This window comes from Odocoileus virginianus, chromosome 30 (genome assembly GCF_023699985.2).
Source record: "Odocoileus virginianus isolate 20LAN1187 ecotype Illinois chromosome 30, Ovbor_1.2, whole genome shotgun sequence".
In the NCBI taxonomy this organism is placed as follows: Eukaryota; Metazoa; Chordata; class Mammalia; order Artiodactyla; family Cervidae; genus Odocoileus; species Odocoileus virginianus.
The window spans coordinates 43,146,769-43,160,967 of record NC_069703.1 but is presented as its reverse complement, the minus strand read 5'-3'; the positions used below and the strand labels follow the sequence as shown (position 1 = coordinate 43,160,967).

General features: G+C 54.6%; 1 protein-coding gene across 5 annotated transcripts in view; it reads right to left on the bottom strand.

Moving 5' to 3' along the window:
• Window positions 1-13,958, bottom strand: part of ZNF362 (zinc finger protein 362) — a 43,756-nt gene extending 29,798 nt beyond the window's left edge. The window contains exon 1 of one of the 5 annotated variants that reach the window (XM_070459112.1): window positions 13,611-13,958. The gene's annotated coding sequence lies outside the window, so the exon portion shown is untranslated. Of the gene's footprint in view, window positions 1-22; window positions 675-918; window positions 3,799-13,413; window positions 13,497-13,610 lie in introns of those variants that run through there. The other 4 variants (XM_070459115.1, XM_070459114.1, XM_020896036.2 and 1 more) reach the window with 4 other exon arrangements.
• Window positions 13,959-14,199: the final 241 nt, after the last annotated feature.

Here is a 14,199-nt window from a genome sequence, read left to right as displayed (position 1 = left end):
CATGTCGCTGTGAGATATGCACCTAACACAAGAGGAAACTGCAGCTCAGAGAGGTCGACCAACTTGCCCAAAGTCACACAGCCAGCAAGTGATGGAGTTAGGACGCCACCCAGATCTGGCTGCAGCGGTGCCGGGGTGGTGCAGTCGTGTTCCCTGTGTGACTTCCCCACCAGACTCAGCTCTGTACACAGGGAGAGCCGGTGCTCATTCACTTCTGCCACTCCAGCGTCTAGTCCAAGGTGGTCTCAGAAACTCTTTGTCGAATGAGAAAGTACAATTTCGACCATCTTTTCCTGAACACTTACAGTAGGCCAAGAAAGGTATCAGGGCATTTTATAGCCATTATTTAACTGTTGCAATAGCCCCATTGTACATATGAGAAAACTGAGGCCCAGAGAGGTTAAGTAACTTGCCTGAGGTCACAGAGCTGAGTCTGGATCACAAACCAAGTCTGTCTATCACGTTTTCCCAGGAGAGTGGCCCCTGAGGGCAGCCTAGCAAGCTCCACGAAGGGGAGCTAGGGGCAGGGGCACTGAGGAAGGGGTACACCAGGTGCCAGGCCCTCCCACCTGGGGAGGTTCAGGCCTAGACAAACAGTTGCACATAAAACAGGGCAGTCCAAGGGGAAGGTGATTAGCTTTGCCCACTGCAGGACAGAGGGTGTATTTAAGCAACTTTTGTCCCACCCACCCCACCCCCAGGCCAGCCCAGATACGTTACAAATGAGATTTGCCCAGACCCCATGGCCACCAGGGAACTAGCTCCCAACAAGCAAATGGGAGAGAGCAGGACCCAAAACTGTCCAGATACTATGATTACAAGGAGGCAAAAATAAAAACCTGCGTCAGAAAAAGCAAGCTGTGGGGAACCACGCCCAGAGGGAGGCTGGCAGTGCTGGGGGAGGCGGCTGGAGCTAACCTGGTTTTTTGTCTTTGTTTCTCTGATTTCCAAATACTCTGCAATGTTGTTGCTTTTATAATGAAAACAATAAATTTATTCTTTAAAAAAGGAGAGAAAGAAAGTGGTTGGTAGCCGGGGGGAGGGGTGGAGCAACAGACAAGGGTCTGGAGGCAGCGGGAAGCAGGCAGGATCAGGGTCGGTGATGGTGGGCGCTCAGCTGATCGTCACATGCCAAATCCCGCATAGGCCCCATCCTCCAGGCACACAGGACCGAGTGGGTCCTGGCAGGTGTTGGCCAGGATCCACCGGGAGTATTTCTACCACCTTCCTTGCCCTGGTCCCAGCCCCCTTCTGGCCTCAGCTATTCCAAGATCCTCCTCCGAGGGACCCTCACCTCTACCCACGCCTCCCATTCTGTTCTCCTATTGCAGTCCCTCTGCTATTTCTAAAACACAAATCAGATCACAACATTCCCCTCGTGAGAATCTTCGGTGGCTCTCTCATTCCTTCCAGACCAGGTCTGGATTCCTGAGGCCTTCCGTGACCGGCCTCTGCTGACCTCTTTGGCCTCACTGGCTGTTTCCACCTTCCGCTCTGCCCAGCCAGACCGAGGGCTTCCCCAGCGCTCCACTTCCCTTCTCACTTCCTCACCTCTCCCTGGAACTCTCTGCCCTCCCCCATTTCACTGGTTAACTACAACTTATTCCTCAGGCCCCAGTTTAAAGGCCACTTCCTCCTGGAAGCCTTCTGGGACTGCGAGGCTATGTTGGGCGCCCCTCTTCTCTGTTCCCTCTGTGCCCTGCATTTCCATCATCAGACACTTGTCATTCCATTTTCTGTCTGTTTTCTCATCCATCTCTGCTGTTGGACATGCTCTCTGTCAGGGCACAATCGAGGCTGAGTCATTTACCTTTAAGCCAAAAAGTACCTGATAAATGTTTGAATGAATGAATAGTCTAAGTAGAGGGAACTGAAAGTGTCATGGCCTAGATAAAGGAAAGTCCCCTCCCCCTCCTCTGAGTCCCCGCCACCACTCTGACACTATGTTGTCCCCTGTGTTATACTCTTCCCTATTTCCTGTATCTTCCTAATTGATCTGAGAAGAGATTGTATGCTGGAACTAGCAGACCAAAAAAGTTACTAACAGCTAATAAACACAGAAAACGGTTCTGCTTCCCTAGCAGCAAAAATTAAATGAGCTTCACAAGTTAAAATAGCAAAAAGCAATAAGAAAATGGTAATACTCAATGCTAGTGAGGGTATGGTGAAATTGGAAGTCATTGCTGAAAACAATCTGGCAATAATGTGTCATGAACTCTATAAAAATGTTCAAACTTCCTGGTCTAGCAATCCTATTCTTGGTCATCTGTCCCTAGAAAATACCTCAAAGATAGACAAAGTTTTATGTGCAAAGCTGTTTGCTTCAGTGGTTTTTTTTTTTTTTTTTAACAGTAGCAAAAACCTGAAACAGCCAAAATTTTAAACAATAGGGGGATGGCTCTGTAAATCATGTTACACAGTGACAGAGTCTATAGTAGTTGCTAACAACCAATGTTTACTGGCATTGTAATGACTCATTTAACATTCATATCTACCTCACAAAGATCTGAGGCACAGAGAAATTAGGTAACTTGCCCAAAGTCATGCAGTGTGTGTGTGATTTGAACTCAGAAAGTCAGGCTCCGAAGCCCATGCTCTCCATCCTGACACTAGATCCATTAAAGGATTAAAACCACCCTGCAGTCATTTAGAAAACACTCATGATACAACAATAATTGGGGGGGGGGGGAGAATTTTAAATTATTTGTATAGATAGAGCAATGACATCTATATAAAAACCAGGTGCTGGAAGAAAAGATAGGAAGGAAATACCAAAATACTAGCACTGGTGTGTTTCGGGCTTGGGGTGGGGACAGAAATGGGGTAGGTTTTGGTTTACTTCATTTCTCTATTCTTGACTTTTCTGCAGTGTGGCTACATGACTTTTTAAGGAATATTTTTAATAACACTAACAGTTCAGCCAGTTTTGGCCAAGCAGGACGCCCCAGCCCCCGCCTATGGCCCCATTAGGATTCTGGCCTCAGGCCCTGCAGGTTTACCCAGGAGACCTGGGCTCAGAGAGGGCCAGGAGCGTGCTCAACGTCCCACAGCAAGCCTCGAGTCCCCAGCCAGGAGTACAGTCAGGAAGGGATCCCCCTTTCTTACCTGGGGACTTTGGGAGCCAAAGTCAGACAAAGGAAAGCCTGCCCACCTTCTCACTCACTCTCCTGTTTAAAATCCTTATTGGGTTGCCATAACTTTGGGAGCACAGTTCAAACTCTCCAGGGTGGCCCAGAGGCCTTTGCTAAGGAGGCCTTGCTGGCCACATGCATCTGGACAGGTACATGCCCACAGCAGCCCTCCCTCCAGCCTCACTACACTACTCTCAGGTTCCCAAAACAAACCGCTCTCGTGCCACCATGCCTGTGGGGGCCCTTCCACGTGGGGGCCATCACCCAGTGGGAACCTTGTCAGATACCCATCAACCATCAAGAGTTAGGTGAGGTGTCACCGCCTAGAGGAAAACTTCCTGATGGCCACCCCGATCCCAGGCTGTATTTGCAGCCTCTCCCCTGAGCTCTTGCAGTGTCCTGGGCTCCCCCTCCACCGCAACCAAAGCACTGATCCCACTACCCTAGAATGGCCCAGTGACTTATCTGCCTGAGCCGCTAGGTGGCTGTGAGCCTTCCAAGATCAGGGCTTGGGTCCGGTTCTTGGTTGAGCAACTTCGTGGACAACCCTACACCCGGACTCAGCAGCAGAGCCTGCTAGGGCTCTTCCTTCAGGTCTCACTGAAGGTCACTCTCTGACCCTTCTCCTGTGATACACGCCCCATGGCCCTTTGCACTCCCCCTACCCTGCGCCTCTGTATCTTGGCTCTAAACATACCCCTCCCCACCGCTGCTACCCTTGAACACAGGGTTGAGAGCCTGCTGCAACCCCAGAGCCTTGCACCCGACACACAGTAGGTGCTCAAGTGCCTAGTTCACCCTAGCTGCTCGACGTATGGTCAATGAAGAAACACATGGGAGAGGGTGTGTCTACATGGGTCTCAAGGATGGGGACGTTTGCCAGGAAAGCAAAAGAGCAGAGGGAGAGCATTCCAGGCAAAAACCATGGATGCAAAGACATGGGAAAAGCTGCTCACCTCTTAGGACAGCAATGTGTTCTCAAATATGTCCCCTGCCCTGGAGAGGGGGCTTCCCCAGTGGTTCAGCGGTAAAGAATCTGCCTGCAATGCAGGAGATGCAGGTTTGATCCCTGGGTCAGGAAGATCCCCCAGTGGAGGAAATGAAAACCCACTCTAGTGCTGCAGAATCCCATGGACAGAGGAACCTGGCAGGCTACAGCCCATAGAGTTGCAGAGCTGAACACAACTGAAGCGACTCAGCACACAGGCACGCTCCAGAGCGGGGCAACAAGGTACTGCTGGGGTAGGACTGGGCTAGGGTAGGGGTGCTCCTGAGAAGACAAGCTCACCCCACTGAGGGATGCACAAAGACTGCATGAAGGTGGGACTTACTGTTGGAGGGAAGGGGAGGTGTCAAGAGAGATTCCAGGAAGGGCAGGCTGGGTGGGAAGAACAGTATGTGCAAAGGCCCTGAGGCAGGAAAGCACACACCATGATGTTGGTCTGGTGTGAGCCCAGTGTGGGTCTCTCATGGGCTTCCCAGGTGGCGCAGTGGTAAAGAATCCACCTGCCAACGCATGATGCAGGAGGCACAGGTTCAATCCTGGGTCGGGAAGATCCCCTGGAGGAGGAAATGGCAGTCCACTCCAGCATTCCTGCTTGGAAAACCCCATGGAGAGAGGCGCCTGGAGAACTACAGTCATAGGGTCACAAAGAGCTGGACACGACTAAGCACGCACCACAAGAGCCCAGTGTAGGAATTCGCAGGGGAAGGAAGGCAAGGTGGCCAGGCCAGAGTTCCAGGCTTAGACACTTAGATGAAAGGCCATGTCGGGCCATGTTCAGGGGTCCCTGAGCTGAGAAAGGCTGTGGTCAAGGTTTTCAACAGACGGGTCATCACAGGGCCAGAAGGATGGCCTGAATGGACAAGCAGAAGTTGGTCTAGGAGAGAGAAGTTGAAGTTTCCCATCTTCCCAGCACTTGAGACCCCATGTGTTCAAAGATTTCCTCCCACGACCCCTCTGCCCTCCATATGCCCCTATTCTACACAGCCCAGAGTCCCGAGTCCCAGCTGCTGCACCCCACCCCACCCCCAAGACCCAGGCCAGCCTCAGAAACTTGCTCCTGGGAACTTCCTGTGAGGAACTAGGCTCCCGAGGGTCCTGGATCCAATTAGGCTGGGTTTCCGCAGCCCTGCGGGGCTGGGAAGGGCTGTTTTCATTGTGAGGCTGGGGCTGATCAGAGCGGAAGGGGGCTGCTGCCTGCGCCCTGGTCAGTGGGAGCTGGGGTGCCGTGCCCTCCCCTCCCAGGCACTCCTCTCCCACCATCGGCCACCCAGACACCCAGGGTAGTAATCCTCTCTGGGAGCCCCAGCGTCTCTGCCAGGGAACGGGCTGTGACCGCCTTCTCGGGGCTGAGAAGACATTCCGCAGGCTTTGAACCCATGCCCTTGTTTGCTGCCGTGTCCCCTGGGGAGCCCCAGCTCCCATCCCCAGCGGGAACTCCTTCTGCAAGTGTGAAATGACCATAATAATAAGTCACTGAACGCTTCTTCCATCCCAGGCACTGTTAGGTGCTTTACAAGCATTTCTCAACCAGGCTCCTAATGACCCCTGTGAGGTGGATGCTGTGAGCATTTCGAAATAAAACACACATTCAGGAAGATGCCTGGAACAAAAATGAGCAACTCGACGACTTATTACAAAGCCCATGTCCAGGGTGCCCCAAAGCCCCCACCCATGTCTATTCAACTGCAGCCCCCCACACCCCAGAAAGATTCCACCCTGCTGGCTTCTAAGGCAATCTCTCCCTTGCCTGCCTGGGTTCATGAATGAGACTTGGAGAGGATGTAACCTGCCAACCATGCAGCTGGTGGGGGCAGAGGGAGCCCCTTTTGTCCGCTGGCTGTGTGACCTTTAGCAAGTCCATTTCCTCTCTGGGCCTTTGTTCCTTCCTCTATAAAACAAAGAGATGCAACTAAACCACAGCCTGGGTTCTTGGACCTCTGAGGGGCAATGTGGCCACTGAGTATTAAAAGTACAGATTCTGGAACAAGACAAGGTCAAAGCCACAGAGACTGTTACCGAACTGGGATGACAATGGTATCTCCTCAGCATCACTGTGAGGGTCCGATGAGTTAGTAGGTATAAGGTCTTTAGAACAGAGTCTGGTCCGTGGTAAGGATTCCGTGTTGGCTGCTACCGTTTTGCTATGAGGCTCTCCAAGGCACATGGAAGCCTGTCCTAACCTCCTGAAGACTCGTGGAAATGGGACCAACCAGAGATGTCAACTGGGCTGAGGGCGGGGTGCAGTTTCTCAGGACCCATGGGGCTGTCCAGTGGCCTTGTGGAGAGTCAAGTCTGGGATTAGCTCAGCACAAAAGCCAGCTGCTGAACGCCAGCTGTGGCCTGGCCCCCAGGAGCTTTCTACAGGTCCTTGGGGGTCCCAGGCCAGGAACCCCCAGCAGGCAATCAGAACCTGTACTGGGACTGTATCTCAGGACCCCTGGGGGGCAGCGCAGATGGAGCCCAAGGCTGACGTGACGGCCAGCAAAGTGGGCCCTGAGCAGGGCAGAGCAGTGAAGGGAGGGCTGGGCTGATCAGAGAGCAGGATGGGGTTGGTCTGGGCTGGACATGTTGGCGGTGGGGGTCAAGGCCACGGAATACCGAGCTCAGGCCCTGGCAGACCAGGCCCACCTCCCCCAGGTCTCAGGGCCACCGCCCTCTCCATGGTCCTTGACTTCCCACCTCGGGGCCTTCACCCCTGCTCTTCCCTCTGCCTGGAATGCCCTCACCTGGAAAACTTCAGGCCAGATCTCTCCATCCCCGAAGCAGCTCTCCCCTACACACACCACCATCGTCACTGGGTACAGTAAATGTAAAAGCACCAAGCTATAGGACAGCCCTTGTCATAGGACAGCGGTTCCTTTCCAGAAGATAACGAAGTCTGCAATCACATCCTCAGCTGTGTCTGCCTCAAGTCTCCAGACCGGGGCGGTGACGACTTCGGTCCCCGTCCCCCCACCGGTGTCCCCAGCATCAAGCAAGGGGCCTGGTACACAGTAAGCACTCGAGAAGTATTGCTGAGTGAAGGCAGGAGGTCCAGGCAGGCTGCAAGCAGATCTGGGTGGGGCACGGGCACACATGAGTGCACAGGTGTGCGGGAGGGATCCTGTGTAAGGCCAAAAGATCTAAGGCTGGTGTAAGATGCACTGACGTGTAAAACACACATGTGCAAGAGTATGGCTGTGTGCAGGTGATAAAACAGCATGCACATGAGTGTGAAAGGACCCAAGCAGGGGCAGGCAGGCGGCTGTGTGTTGGTTCCTGGGAGGCACACGTGGGTATATCACTACCACCTGTAATCTGTGGGTGGCAGGAGTGCATGCATGTATATCACGTGTGTGGACACACACTCTAGAGGACTTGTCTTCTGAATGCCCAGCTCCTATAGGCCCAATTCAGGGTATTTCTGGTAGTGTTTCTGAAATAGCCGGGCAGCCCCTCAAACTGGCAAAACGGGTAGGGGAGGTAGGGTCAAAGGTGGATATGGAAGGACTGGGGGTGTGAGTATGTGTGTGCCTGATGTCTGGAGGGTGTGTCCATCCCAACCAGGTGCCCCCTGCATTGAATCCCAGAAGCTAAAATGGCTAGATTATCCCCTCAAGGAGCATGAAGCCTTTGCTCAAAGCTCAGAGAAGGACTCATATGGTGAGGACTGCCCCCAAGGACATTCTGCCACATGGATGAGGCAGGGACAAGCCAGGATGCTGTGGGCCCCAGAGCCAAATCCCCAGGCCTTCCCCACACACCTTAACACTCAACACACCACTCAGACCCCTCCCCAAATCCTTAGCAGCCTCCAGAGCCTGACCGCAGTCCTGGCAGTAGGAAGCCGAAACCACAACCCCCAACACATTTCCACACCACCCGCCTCTCAATCCCACCCAAGTCCAGGTGGGGCGCTGGGCCCCCTGCAGCCCTGTGCATCAGGGAACATTCCCCACCAAGGTGGAGATAAGGAGGGCGGCGTGACAGAGGGAGCCGCTCCCCTACCAGGGCTGTTGCTGCCTTTGACCCCAAGACACGTATGTACCATGTCAGCCAAGTGGCACCTGGGGAGAGGAAAGCCCATCAGGCAAGGCATCCTGAGGTGTGGGTGGCCCTGGATGAGGCCCACGCCTCTCCTTCCCCACTGCAGTCTCCCCAGTAGACAGACTGAGGTTTGGCTGGCTCATCTGTGAGGCCTGCCTTTCTTCAATTAACATGTGACTTTGGATCGAGTGGTTCTCCAAGAACTGGGTACACATGGGGCTACGTGGAGACATCATTGTCCTGTTCCCATAAGTACACCAAGCCTGTCCAATACCCTGGACCAGAGCCAAGCACGATGCTAGAGACAGGAGGGGCTCGGGAGGCATGTATGTTTGGTGCCAGGTACACATACAACACCAGGCACTGGGTGGCCTGCCCCCAGGGAGCTCACAACCCGTGGGGAGAAAGAAGCTACCGCAGTCACAAAACCACAAGGTCAAAAGCACTGGGAAACCATAACGCTAACATCACTTCCCAAGTGTTATTCACAGGATGGGTGCAGCACTTTACCCTCTGTAAAGATGATCTTTCCAGAAATGACGATGGCCTGACAAACGGAGGCTGGGGGGCCTGGTCAGGAGGGAACTCCCCACCACTCTAGCGGAGATCAGAGGCCCTCTTGTCAAGGATGTGGGAAGGGGGTTCCCGCTCTGCGCAGGGGTCGGGTGAGTTTGGGATTCCCCTCAACAGCTGTGGTGTTCTAAGGTGGAGTCCTGGAGTGCTGGGTTCAAGTCGCACAATGCGCCTGATGAGCTCTGTGGACTTGGCCAAGTTATCTCCTGTCTCTGTGCCTCCGTTTCCTTAGCTGTAAAATGGGGGTGATAACAATGAGGATTAAGCACATCCATGTTTACAAAGCCTTTTGGAACATGGCCTGGCACAAAGTGAGCACTTGGGGTCACTAAATAAATAAGGTAGCGAAGAGCCCCTACGTAAGGGTCTAAACCCCAGATCTGGGCTCCCCTGGTGGCTCAGTGGTAAAGAATCCTCCTGAGATGCAGGAGGCTTGGGTTCGATCCCTGTGTCAGGAAGATCCTCTGGAGAAGGAAATAACAACCAACTCCAGTATTCTTGCCTGGAGAATTCCATGGACAGAGGAGCCCGGGGGGCTGCAGTCCACAGGGTAGCAAAGAAGTGGATAAAACTTAGCGACTAGACAGCAACAAAAAACCCCGGATTGGATCAAATGCGGACTCCAGTGTCAAAGGTTCTGAGTCAGAAAGCTTCTCAGATGCAAAATTCTGAGATTGGAAGAGACTGGGATTCTCAGATCCTGTGATTTAATCATCTCATTATTTCCTGACAACAGCCTGGAGCCTCCCGGGGGAGAAGAGGGCAGAGAGCTCGGTGTCACTTCATCTCCCTGGAGCTGCCCCACTGCAGGGCTTCCGCCACACCCGGGCTCCCCGGCATCTCCTCACCTCCATCAAAGCCACAGCCACCCTGCGCTGGACCTACTTGCCCACTCACCTGCGTGGGGTTTAAGCACCTGCCAGCCGTGTAGACAGGTAAGAAGTGCAAATAAATAAGTACAGGGAGAAGTTTCAGATACTGGTAAGAGATGCAAGGGCTGATGTGACCATGAGTGACAGTGGGAAGCTATTACAGAGCAGGTGGCCAGGGAAGCCCCAACTGAGTCAAAACGGGTGAAACAAGAAGGCACCAGCCATGCAAGCATTCTAGGTTTGGGTGGATGTGCAAAGGCCCTGCCAATAGGCTTTGTAAATTTGAGCTGCAGAAAGGAAGTTGGTGTGGCTGAACGTGGTGAGACTGGGAGACAGGGGAGCTGAGATGGAGCGGCAGGCAGGCCCAGACCATTAAGGGCCTTGTTTGACATCCTCGGTCACATCCAACTCTTTGCGACCTCAAGGACTGTAGCCTGCCAGGTTTCCCTGTCCATGGAATTCTCCAGGCAAGAATACTGAAGTGGGTTGCCATTTCCTCCTCCAGGGGATCTTCCTGACCCAGGGACTGAACCTGTGTCTCTTGAGTCTCCTGCATTGCAGACAGAGTCTTTACCACTGCGCCACTTGGAAGGCTCATAAAGGGGCTTGTAGGCCCCTAAAGGACATTGGGTTTTGGGGGTTTTGAAATGCTTAGGAAATATGAGAAGAGTTTCAGCAGGGGAATGACAATGTTAAACAAGGTTTACAGGGTCCCCAGATCATTGGGCTCATTCTGAAACCATAATGGTTTTCAAAATCAAGGCAGGGCCTGACTTGGTAACCAACAATCCTTGATGCACACCGAGGTCCTATCACGTGCCTGGCCAGGGCAGGGAGAGGTCGCAGACACTCTTGTGGTGGTTCCCAACAAGCCATGAGTCATAGAGATTAGCCCATTTTAAAGATCAAGAAGTAGAGGCTCAGAGAGAAGAATGTGCCCAACGTCATACAAGCCATTCACCACACTGTTAAAAAAAAAAAAAAAAGGATCTCGGTCCCAGCACCCAGATTCACCATCACAAGAGTATTTTCAAGCCTATGCTCAGAGAGACCTTCCCTGGGAACTCATGTGGCACCCACAAATACTGCCCAAGCTAGTGCTTTCTGCACCCTACTGGCTTTGGAGCCCTCAAAGACTGTACTTGTATATCACATGGCTGTCCAACCCGGACTAGGTAAGCTGAGGATTGAATGGATGGAAGGACAGATGGACGGGCAGATGAATGTCTACTGAAATGACTAACCAATAAATTAACAAATGTACAATGAAAGAATAAAGGAATAATCTAGCAAACTAATGAATGAACTAATGGATGGAGATGAAGGAAAGAAGGGAAGGAGGGAGAAAAGAAGGAAGGGACTCACAAAAAGGCAGGGAGGTATCTGCCCAGGGAAGGGCTGGAGATAGACTAGTTTTGGCCATTATAATGCCCCTGGCCCCATCACTACAACCAGCAACCAGGATATCCTGGGCCCAGTGGAGTCTTGTGACTAGGTAGAGTGGTTCCCTCTCCCTCTGAGTGTCTCACAGAGAAAAGAAGACAGGAGACCATGGCTCTGCTCCTAGCTGGGACCCAAATTGCTGGGTGACTTCAAGCCAGTGGCTTCCCTTCTCTGAGCCCAGATGGCCTGTCTGGGCCTTTCCAGCTCTTGACAGTCTTAAGGGGGCAGGCTTCTACATTTTTTTTTTTTTTTTACACAGTCACTGAGGTCAGTAGATGAATCTGAAAGATCAAAAACTAAAAGTTAGGAAAGACACCTGTCCACAAGTACCAAAATCTACCCAGGAAAAGGCTCCCTGGACAAGGAATCCAGAAGCCCGAGTTTAAGCCCTCCTCTGACACTGCTCAACCTCTCCAAGCCTCAGTTTCCTAAGTTTTAAAATGGAGTCAAGTATCCTCACCTTGACAATTTCACCCAAATGAGTTTCTGGGAGAACCTAATGTGATAACCATGCACTACACCCAGGCAGGATTATGATGGTAGGGGCAGGGGCACGAGTGAAGGTAGACATGCTCTTCCATTCCAGTCCAGTTCTGTCCAAAATGACTCTTCCAGGAGTCAACCCCCACCTCCCCTGCCACCCTGCCAACAGAGAACAGTGGAGAGAGCCCAGATGTGAAAACCTGAACATCTCTGTCTCAGCTCTCCTAACTGGCAGTGTGACTTTGGGCAAGTCACTTCCCCTCTCTGGACTTCAGTTTCTCCATCTGAAAAATGCCTAGCTTAGTTCCCCTCTGGCTCAGACATGCCAAGTTCTGCAGCCCTGAATCCCTAAGCCCCAGCCTTCAACCCCTGGCTCTGCCTGAATTCAACTCACCCTGCCCAGTGGAGCCAGAACACAGGAGTGACTAGAGGGGTCTTGCCTCCAGGAGACCTTGGGGCAGGGGTTAAACAGGCTCAGGGTCCTCCTAGGACAGACAGACTTTTCCAGAAGGGCAAGACCAGGCCCAACCTGCCCAGGCGCCTTGGACAGCGCCAGCCACCCCAGACCTTGTAGACCTTGAGAACCCTTCTGTAGCCTGAAAGCCAGCAAGTCCTGACCTGTCCAGAGAGATGCTCCAGGAACTTCACCCAAGTCTAAACTGCCTTCAACAGGGAGCCTCCAGGATGCAGGGCAGGGATGGCAGAGGTGGTAAGAGCACCCCCACCACCACACAAACTCTCCTGCCCCTCCCTTCAGATAGGACCCACAGGGGCTGCCGGTCTGCCCCCAGCCAAACAGCCAGCCACCTGAGGGCATTCACCCAGATGCCACCTACCAGGGCCAGAAGGCCCACCAGGGGAAGGGGCTTTCGGGCAGGGAGCCACCCCTGCACGGAGGGCAAGATTTCCGCCTACAATAGGGCCCTGGCCACCCATGAAGGAGACAGGCCCACCCCACCCCACCCCCCACCGAGCTCACAGCTCTGAGGGTTGCACACTGCTCCAGGGCACGGTGGCAGACAGCAGGATTATTTCCTCATGCCAAGGGTCTTAGCTGGAAACCCGGGGCCCTCTCAGAGCCCCTACAGCCAACCCTTTCCTCCAAATTTGAGAATACAGTTCCTTACAATGCCTCTTCCAAAAGACATTTCCCGGTCCCTGAAACCCCCATCCCCAACCTTCCACAATCCCCCCCGCAGCTCTGAGGAAATGGGCAGTTAACTTTTCCCAAAAATCCCGCAAAGGCGGCTGGCTGGGGGGGAGAAATGCGCCCCGAGATCCTTTCGCGGCATTCCACCGCCTTCCAAAAAAAAAAAAAAAGCTTAAAAAAAAAAAAAAAAACTTTCGGAGTTAACTTTAAATTCCCAACCCTCCCCCCCAAATCGCCCAGCGGCTTCTTTTTTTTTTTTCTTTAAAGTGCAATTGCATTGTGTCTCACCTCCCCGAAAGGCTCGCGGCTCTCGCCAAAGAAAAGGAAAAAAGCCAACCCTTCGGGTGCCCCCTCTGCTTCCAGCCGCCTCTCCCACATTCTCAGACAGTTTTATTAAAATTTTCAGACAAAAGAAAAACAAAAATGGCAGCCTGGCTTATTTTTAAAACAGGACAGGGACGCCATATTCTGCAGATCTGCAAAAAAAGGGAGAAATCCGGCACTGGCCGCTCCACCGGGCCGGCTGCAAAGTGCGCGAACCGCGCCGTTTGCAATCCGTTTATTTGCATTAAGCCCCATGAATCATTGTTTACCGGAGAATTGCAGCAGGTTTGAATAGCCCGGCTTAAGAAAACACACACACGCGCGCACACCACACACACACACACACACACACATACACGCACACTCGGAGAACAGACCAGACACGCCGCCGGAGACACTTCCTACCCCGCGCGCCGCTGCCGCCACCGCCGCTCCGGGCCGGGCCCGAGGCGCAGGCGGCCCCGGGCCCTCGGAGCGCCCCGGCCCGCGCTGACAGCGCCCGCGCCCCGGCCGGTCCCCCGCCCGCAACTCCGCGCAACTTTCCCGCGGGCGAGTGCCCGCCGCCGCCGGGCCCGCTCCCCGCGCCCCGGGCCCGCACGGACCTGGCTGTGCTGGCGGCGGCTCCGGGACGCGGCCGCAGCCCCGCGCCCGGCGGCCCGAGCAGGGCCGGGCTGGGGCTCCGGCTCCGGGCTCCGGCTCCGGCTCGGTGCGGAGCCGCGCGCAAACCTTCCGGGTCGCCTGCTGTTCACTTCTGGGTTCTGCAAGCGCCGAGGCAGCGGCGGCGGCGGCGGGAGGCTGGGTCTGCAGCGCCGCGCGGCCCCCCGTGCGCTCGGCGAGCCCCCGCGCCAGGCGCCCGGCTCCGGGGGGGCCGCGTCGGGCCCCCGCCTCTCCAGCTGCGCAGCCCGTCCGGCCCCGGGGGCTCCCGCGAGTGGGCAGCGCCGGGCTCCGGCGACGGCGCGCGAGGGGAGGGGGCCGGGCGGGGGGCGGGGGCGGGCCGCGCGCTGGGGGCCCCGCTCGGGCCCCGGGGCCTCGTCTCGCGCTCGCCGCCGCCGCCGCCTCGCAAAGTTGCGCGGCGCCCCCCGCCCGCGCCGCGCCGGAGGCAGAGCCACAAAGGAACTCCTCGCCCCCCTCCGCCCGCCCGAGCCGCGCGGGGAGGGCACCGGAGCCCGGCCCTAGGCCAGCCCCTTCCCC